Source organism: Arachis hypogaea, chromosome 16 (genome assembly GCF_003086295.3).
Source record: "Arachis hypogaea cultivar Tifrunner chromosome 16, arahy.Tifrunner.gnm2.J5K5, whole genome shotgun sequence".
In the NCBI taxonomy this organism is placed as follows: domain Eukaryota; kingdom Viridiplantae; phylum Streptophyta; class Magnoliopsida; order Fabales; family Fabaceae; genus Arachis; species Arachis hypogaea.
The window spans coordinates 83,147,812-83,156,020 of NC_092051.1; the positions used below are offsets into that span (position 1 = coordinate 83,147,812).

At 37.2% G+C, this 8,209-nt stretch overlaps 1 non-coding gene across 1 annotated transcript; it reads left to right on the top strand.

Moving 5' to 3' along the window:
* The first annotated feature begins 557 nt into the window (after positions 1-557).
* LOC112760968 (small nucleolar RNA R71) lies at positions 558-665 on the top strand. Its single transcript, XR_003181380.1, has one exon. It is a non-coding gene; the product is annotated as a small nucleolar RNA R71 (small nucleolar RNA).
* Positions 666-8,209: the final 7,544 nt, after the last annotated feature.

The window sequence follows — 8,209 nt, forward strand, 5'->3', positions numbered from 1 at the left end:
TTTTGTTCAGAGTTCTCTGTCTGTTGCTGAGTTGATGATGGAAAAGGCTTGCTATTGCTAAACCTGTTTCTTCCACCATTGTTAAAGCCTTGTTGGGGCTTTTGATCCTTCCATGAGAAATTTGGATGATTTCTCCATGTTGAGTTATAGGTGTTTCCATAAGGTTCACCTAAGTAATTTACCTCTGCTATTGCAGGGTTTTCAGGATCATAAGCTTCTTCTTCAGAAGATGCTTCTTGAGTACTGTTGGATGCAGCTTGCATTCCATGCAGACTCTGAGAGATCATATTGACTTGCTGAGTCAATATTTTATTCTGAGCCAATATGGCATTCAGAGTATCAATCTCAAGAACTCCCTTCTTCATAGGCGTCCCATTACTCACAGGATTCCTTTCAGAAGTGTACATGAACTGGTTATTAGCAACCATGTCAATGAGTTCTTGAGCTTCTGCAGGCGTTTTCTTTAGGTGAATGGATCCACCTGCAGAAGTGTCCAGTGACATCTTTGATAGCTCAAATAAACCATCATAGAATATATCCAGGATGGTCCATTCTGAAAGCATGTCAGAAGGACACTTTTTGGTCAACTGTTTGTATCTTTCCCAAGCTTCATAGAGGGATTCACCTTCTTTCTGTCTGAAGGTTTGAACATCAGCTCTAAGCTTGCTCAGCTTTTGAGGAGGAAAGTACTTGGCTAAGAAAGCCGTGACCAGCTTATCCCAAGAGTTCAGGCTGTCTTTGGGTTGAGAATCCAACCATAATCTAGCTCTATCTCTTACAGCAAAAGGGAAAAGCATGAGCCTGTAGACTTCAGGATCTACTCCATTAGTCTTAACAGTATCACATATCTGCAAGAATTCAGTCAAGAACTGAAAAGGATCTTCAGATGGAAGTCCATGAAACTTGCAGTTCTGCTGCATCAGAGAAACTAATTGAGGTTTCAGCTCAAAGTTGTTTGTTCCAATGGCAGGAATGGAGATGCTTCTTCCATGTAAATTGGAATTAGGTGCAGTGAAGTCACCAAGCATCTTCCTTATATTATCATTATTTTCGGCTGCCATCTCCTCTGCCTGTTTGAAAATTTCTGAAAGATTATCTCTGGATTGTTGTATTTTAGCTTCTCTTAATTTTCTCTTCAGAGTCCTTTCAGGTTCTGGATCTGCTTCCACAAGAATGTTCTTATCCTTGCTCCTGCTCATATGACAAGGAAGAATGACCAGAAAAATGATAATAATAATAGAGATCCTCTATACCACAGTATAGGGATCCCTTTGTGAGTGGAAGAGAAGGGGGAGACAAAGAATGTGATGTAAAGGAAGAAATGCAACTGTACGAATGGAAGAGATGTGAGATGAGATGTTAGGATATGAATGAATAAATAGAATAGAATGAGAGAGAAGGAGGGAATTTTCAAAAATTATTTTTGAAAAGGAGTTAGTGATTTTTGAAAATGGTTTTTGAAAAATTGTTAGTAATTTTCGAAAATTAAGTTTTTTAAAAATTAAAATAATTAATAAATTAAAAAGAAATTTTGAAAAAGGGGAGAGATATTTTCGAAAATGAGAGAGAGAGAGTTAGTTAGGTGGTTTTGAAAAAGTTAAGAAACAAACAAAAAGTTTGTTAGTTAGTTGAAACAAATTTTGAAAACCAATTTTGAAAAGATAAGTAGTTAGGAGGTTAGGAAAGATATTTTGAAAAGATATTTTTGAAAAAGATAAGATAAGAAGATATTTTTGAAAAGATATGATTGAAGTTAGTTTTGAAAAAGATTTGATTTTTAAAATCTTAATTAATGACTTGATTCATAAGAAATCACAAGATATGATTCTAGAACTTAAAGTTTGAATCTTTCTTAACAAGCAAGTAACAAACTTCAAATTTTTGAATCAAAACATTAATTGTTTATGTTATTTTCGAAAATTTGGTGTAAAAATAAGAAAAAGATTTTTGAAAAATATTTTTGGAATTTTCGAAAATAACTAATAATTTTGAAAAAGATTTGATTTTTGAAAAAGATTTTGAAAAAGATAAGATTTTCAAATTGAAAATTTGATTTGACTCATGAGAAACAATTTGATTTTAAAATTTTTTGAAAAAGTCAATCCAAATTTTCGAATTTGAGGAGAGAAAAAGGGAAAGATATTTTTTTATTTTTGAATTTTTTTTATGAAAACATGAAAATTATGCAATGCATGAAATTTTTAGATCAAAACATGTGATGCATGCAAAAATGCTATGAATGTCAAGATGAACACCAAGAACACTTTGAAGATCATGATGAACATCATAGACACAATTTTGAAAAATTTTTAATGCAAAGAAAACATGCAAGACACCAAACTTAGAATTCTTTAATGCTTAGACACTAAGAATTCAAGAATGCATATGATAAACATGAAAAGACACAAAACAAAAAATCATCAAGATCAAACAAGAAGACTTAACAAGAACAACTTGAAGATCATGAAGAACACTATGAATGCATGATATTTTCGAAAAATGCTTAAATGCATATGCAAGTGACACCAAACTTATAACATGACTCAAGACTCAAACAAGAAACACAAAAATATTTTTGATTTTTATGATTTTCTAAATTTTTTTTGGGTTTTTTTTCGAAAATAATATGAAAAAGAAAAAATAAGGATTCCAAAATTTTTTATATGAATTCCAGGAATCTTGCCATGTTAGTCTAAAGCTTCAGTCCAGGAATTAGACATGGCTTACTAGCCAGCCAAGCTTTCAATGAAAGCTCCAGTCCAAAACACTAGACATGGCCAATGGCTAGCCAAGCTTCAGCAGGTATGGATACTTTTCATGTATAGAGTAACTCAGTGTGTGAGAATCTCTTCATTTGTGATGGCAATGTTGAAACCCCAGTCCAAAAAGTTTAGACATGGCTTACAGCCAGCCAGGCTTCAACATGCTTCATGAAACACTAGAATTCATTCTTAAAAATTTTGAATAAATTTTTGAAAACATTTTTATTATTATTTTTTTTTCGAAAACAGATGAGAGATTTTTGAAAATATTTTTGAAAATAAAATAAAAAGAAAATTACCTAATCTGAGCAACAAGATGAACCGTCAGTTGTCCAAACTCAAACAATCCCCGGCAACGGCGCCAAAAACTTGGTGCTGTTGCCGGATCAAAAGGGAATCTGGCACTGATGTTACCGGACCAAAAGCTTGCCGAGAACTCAAACAATCCCCGGCAACGGCGCCAAAAACTTGGTGCACGAAATTGTGATGTCCAGGCTCGAACAATCCCTGGTAATGGCTCCAAAGCTTGGTGCTTTGATCTTAATTCATAATTGTCACAACTTCGATACAACTAACCAGCAAGTGCACTGGGTCGTCCAAGTAATACCTTACGTGAGTAAGGGTCGAATCCCACGGAGATTGTTGGTATGAAGCAAGCTATGGTCACCTTGTAAATCTCAGTCAGGCTGATTTAAACATGATACTTTATTAGATTAAAATAAACAATAAAAGGGATAGAGATACTTATGTAGATTCATTGGCAGGAATTTCAGATAAGCGAATGGAGATGCTTTTCGTTCCTCTGAACCTCTGCTTTCCTGCTATCTTCATCCAATCAGTCTTACTCCTTCCCATGGCTGGCTTTATGTGATACATCACCACTGTCAACGGCTACTTTCGGTCATCTCACGGGAAAATGATCCAATGCCCTGTCACGGCACGGCTAATCGTCTGGAGGCATCACCCTTGCCAATGGCTTCATCTTATCCTCTCAGTGAATAATATGCTCACGCACCCTGTCATGGCACGGCTATTCATCTGTCGGTTCTCGATCATGCTGGAATAGGATTTACTATCCTTTTGCGTCTGTCACTAACGCCCTGCAATCGCGAGTTAGGAGCTCGTCACAGTCATTCAATCATTGAATCCTACTCAGAATACCACAGACAAGGTTTAGACCTTCCGGATTCTGTTGAATGCCGCCATCATTCTAGCTTACGCCACGAAGATTCTGGTTAGGAGATCTAAGAGATACTCATTCTAGCTTAATTCATGTAGAACAGAAGTGTTTGTCAGGCACGCGTTCATAGGGGAGATGGTGATGAGCGTCACACATAATCATCACCTTCATCACGTTCTTGGGTGCGAATGGATATCTTAGAAACGAAATAAGAAGAATTGAATAGAAAAATAGTAGTACTTTGCATTAATCTTTGAGGAACAGCAGAGCTCCACACCTTAATCTATGGAGTGTAGAAACTCTACCGTATGAAAATACATAAGTGAAGGTCCAGGCATGGCCGAGATGGCCAGCCCCCTAAAATGTGATCAAAGGATCATAAGGTAATCCAAAGATGATCAAAAGATCCTAAGATGATCAAAAAGATTAGTAAGAGGTCCTATTTATAATAAACTAGCTACCAGGGTTTACATGAGTAAGTAATTGATGCATAAATCCACTTCCGGGGCCCACTTGGTGTGTGTTTGGGCTGAGCCTGAGTGTTGCACGTGCAGAGGCCATTTGTGGAGTTGAACGCCAGTTTCTGTGCCAGTTTGGGCGTTCAATCTGGTTTTGGATCCTTTTCTGGCGCTGGACGCCAGATTTGGGCAGAAGGCTGGCGTTGAACGCCAGTTTACGTCGTCAATTCTTGGCCAAAGTATGGACTATTATATATTGCTGGAAAGCCCTGGATGTCTACTTTCCAACGCAATTGGAAGCGAGCCATTTCGAGTTCTGTAGCTCCAGAAAATGCACTTTGAGTGCAGGGAGGTCAGAATCCAACAGCATCAGCAGTCCTTTTTCAACCTCTGAATCTGATTTCTGCTCAAGTCCCTCAATTTCAGCCAGAAAATACCTGAAATCACAGAAAAACACACAAACTCATAGTAAAGTCCAGAAATGTGAATTTAACATAAAAACTAATGAAAACATCCCTAAAAGTAACTAGATCCTACTAAAAACATACTAAAAACAATGTCAAAAAGCGTATAAATTATCCGCTCATCAACAAACTGGAAGAAGAGGAAGAAAGTCATCAGCTACATGTCAGTAGTTTTCCTTTCTTAGTTATTTCAATATAGGAGTTGAGTAGATTTCTCTGTATTGTAAAGAGCTAAGTTTGGTGTTACACACCTAAGTAATTAAGGGGTGAATGTTGGATGCTAAGTTAGGTGTCCCACCAAAAATTTCATTCAAAACACATTGCACCCTCATCATAACTAGTTATCAACTCCAAACAATCAGAGAAACTACTTGACTATTGTTTAGTTTCTAGTTCATATTTTCTAGTTTATAGTCTATTTTCTAGTTTATAGTTGTTTTCTAGTTCATAGTTTACTTTCTTAATAAAAAGTACTTGATGTTTCATGCATGTATTTATTCTGCTACATATAGAAGTAGGCAAGGAACTAAGTTTGGTACTCCCACACCAACTTAGGTTCAGGGAATCACAAGAATACATGCATGCTAAATGTTTCTCAAGTGCTTGGGGAATAAGCAACTTTCAATATCTCTTGTAGGAAGTCATTCAATCTCTTGGAGGGAAAGATACATCATCATGTGGATGGACAAAGGAAGGACATGGAACCCAACAATGATGATGACACAGAGGAAACAAATGGACTCCAAGAAGTCGTATTGTTCACTGACTGACTTCAGCTTAAATATGTTAATTGAAAGTGCAAATGTCCCCTGTTGATTAGTGTCCTATTAGATTTATTTACTGTCTGTTTGTTTTCATGCTATTGTGGCCTGCTAGTCTAAGTGCTTGATTCACTTTCATCTTACTTGAATTATATGCTTTGTTCCTCATGCTAGAATAAAAGAAAAATCACTGTGAAACAGAGAAAGAGTAAAAGCCTAGTTTAATATGAGACAGAATAAGGTTATGTGGTGGTATGTGCTGGTTCATTAGTTGATTTATGAATAAGGTTAGAGGTTGGCATGACTTTATAATATGAACTTGAGTTACATTTCATGAGACTTGACAAATGAAAGAGGTCCATAATAAAAGAAAGAAAATACAAGAAAAAAAAAAGAAACAAAAGAGAAATAAACAAGGCTGGGTACCAATGGCTTGAGATTTGGATATATGCCTGTGATATTCTTGTACAAAGATAAGCTTGGATAACTAGGTTCTAAGGGGTGCTTCATCACCCGGCAACTTGGGTTAACTAACCCGGGTTTGCCAACCGAAAGTCCACTATCAAGAGCTACTTTGAGACAAAGCATTTAGTGACCTAAAGAGGTGCTGGGCATCAATTTCCAAAGAACAAAATAAGCTAAATGCCTATGATGTGTGTGTGCTAAGAAGAGGCTTGAGCAAGTAAGCCCATAGGGGTGTTTCAACACCTAGCATCTTGAACCAACTGGGACAGGAATGCTGGCTGAAAGCTTAATCTAAAAAAATGCCTTATCATATAGCATTAAGCCTCAGCTAAGCAATAAATCTCAATCAAAAGAAAGAGAGCAAGAAAAACTAAGGATCAAGCAATAACAAGTCTCATTTTTTTTTGTAATTCAAGTAAAGATCCAAAGGGGTGTTGATGTCTCAGCCACAGAATAAAAATCTCTAAGATACCATGCATGAAAACTCCATTAACCAGTATTGAATGTTTTCCAAATAAACACATATCCTCTTCTCTGTCTTCATTCATTCTCGTTCAGTCTTACTGCTTGCTTGGGAACAAGCAAGATTTAAGTTTGATGTTGTGATGACAAGTCATCTTAGGCTAGTTTCACAAGCCTTTTTCATTAGTTTTTACTTGGTTTTCATGCATTATAGGAAATAAGTAACTGTTTGAGTGAGAATTTCATGTTTCTCTTAATTCAATCAAACATTGGTAATTTTATGCATTTTTATTAGATTTCTTGCAGGATTTAGTAGATAATATGAATGATGCAAGATTTGATGATTATGCCAAGGCTTTGATGTATCTGTTTGGTTGGTGATAGGTGAAAAGATGAAGGAAAAGAAGCAGAAAGTACAAAAAAAGCTCAAAAGAAGAATTCTGGACACATTTTGAAGTTTGAGCACGCTTTGGAGCTTAGGCCACGCTTTGGAGCTTAGGCCACGCTTTTAAAAGCGTGGCCCATGATTTAAACAAGGAGAGCGCTCTTGGCGCGAGAACGCTACGCGCACGCGTACAAGACGCTTATGCGTCGGGCAAGGATTTTTAAAGACCTACACGTACGCGTGCGTGACGCGTACACGTGGATGTGATCAGCGTTAAATTGCCAAGAGAGTGCTACGTTATCTGAATGAGCGTTCTCGAGCAAATTTAAATTTGGAATTGAAGTTTTGTAACCGACGCGCACGGGTACATAACGCGCACGCATCGATGCAGCATCTATGAAGAACCACGCGTACGCATGGTTGACACGTACGCGTGGAAGTGGCATGTTCGAAGGGCCACACGTACGCATAGGGGACGCATATGCGTGGGTAGCGTTCTTTGCATGAACGCTATGCTCGTTTGGAGTGCGCAACAAGGGACGCGCAAGCGTATAGCACGCGTACGCGTCAGAAGGGCGAAAGTTGAAGGCCACGCGTATGCGTAGGTGACGCGTACGCATGGATGGGCCAAAAAGCAAAATGGCGTGCGAGCGTATGGGATGCGTACGCGTGCGTGTAAAAATGCTCCATTCTCCAAATGAATGCTACACTCTCCTGGAAGTGCATTTCTGCTCAATTTATTTCATTCTGAGCCCATTTGAATTACAGCAAGCAAAGCCCAATCAGATCACTCAAGCAAAGGCACAAGGAGCAGCTAGAATAGGATTTTCATTTAATTTTAATTTGTTTTGAATTTCATTTCAATTTGTAATTTAAGAAAGCTTATATAAAGGCATCAGTTTCATCTCATTAGAGAAGGACAGACAGTAGACTACATTAGTAGTAGGCAGCAGTAGGAGTAGGAGTAGGAGTAGAAGAGAAGGCTCTCTTGATACACTTTTTCCTTTTCTGCATTTTCATATTTCATCTATCTTGAATTCAGTTCACTTTTATTGCAATTTCAATTTACTGCATCTCTACTCTTCTGCAATTTTCATTTCTGCCAAATTTACCTTTCTGTTCCTATTGCTTTCAAATTACTTTCATGCAATTTTAATCTTCTGCAATTATTTTGAGTTCTGATTTACTGCTTCATTTAATTTCCCAGTACCCAATTCCCTTTACATTTGCTGCAATTTAAGTTTCTTGCTCTTTAAGTTTCTGCCAATTTAC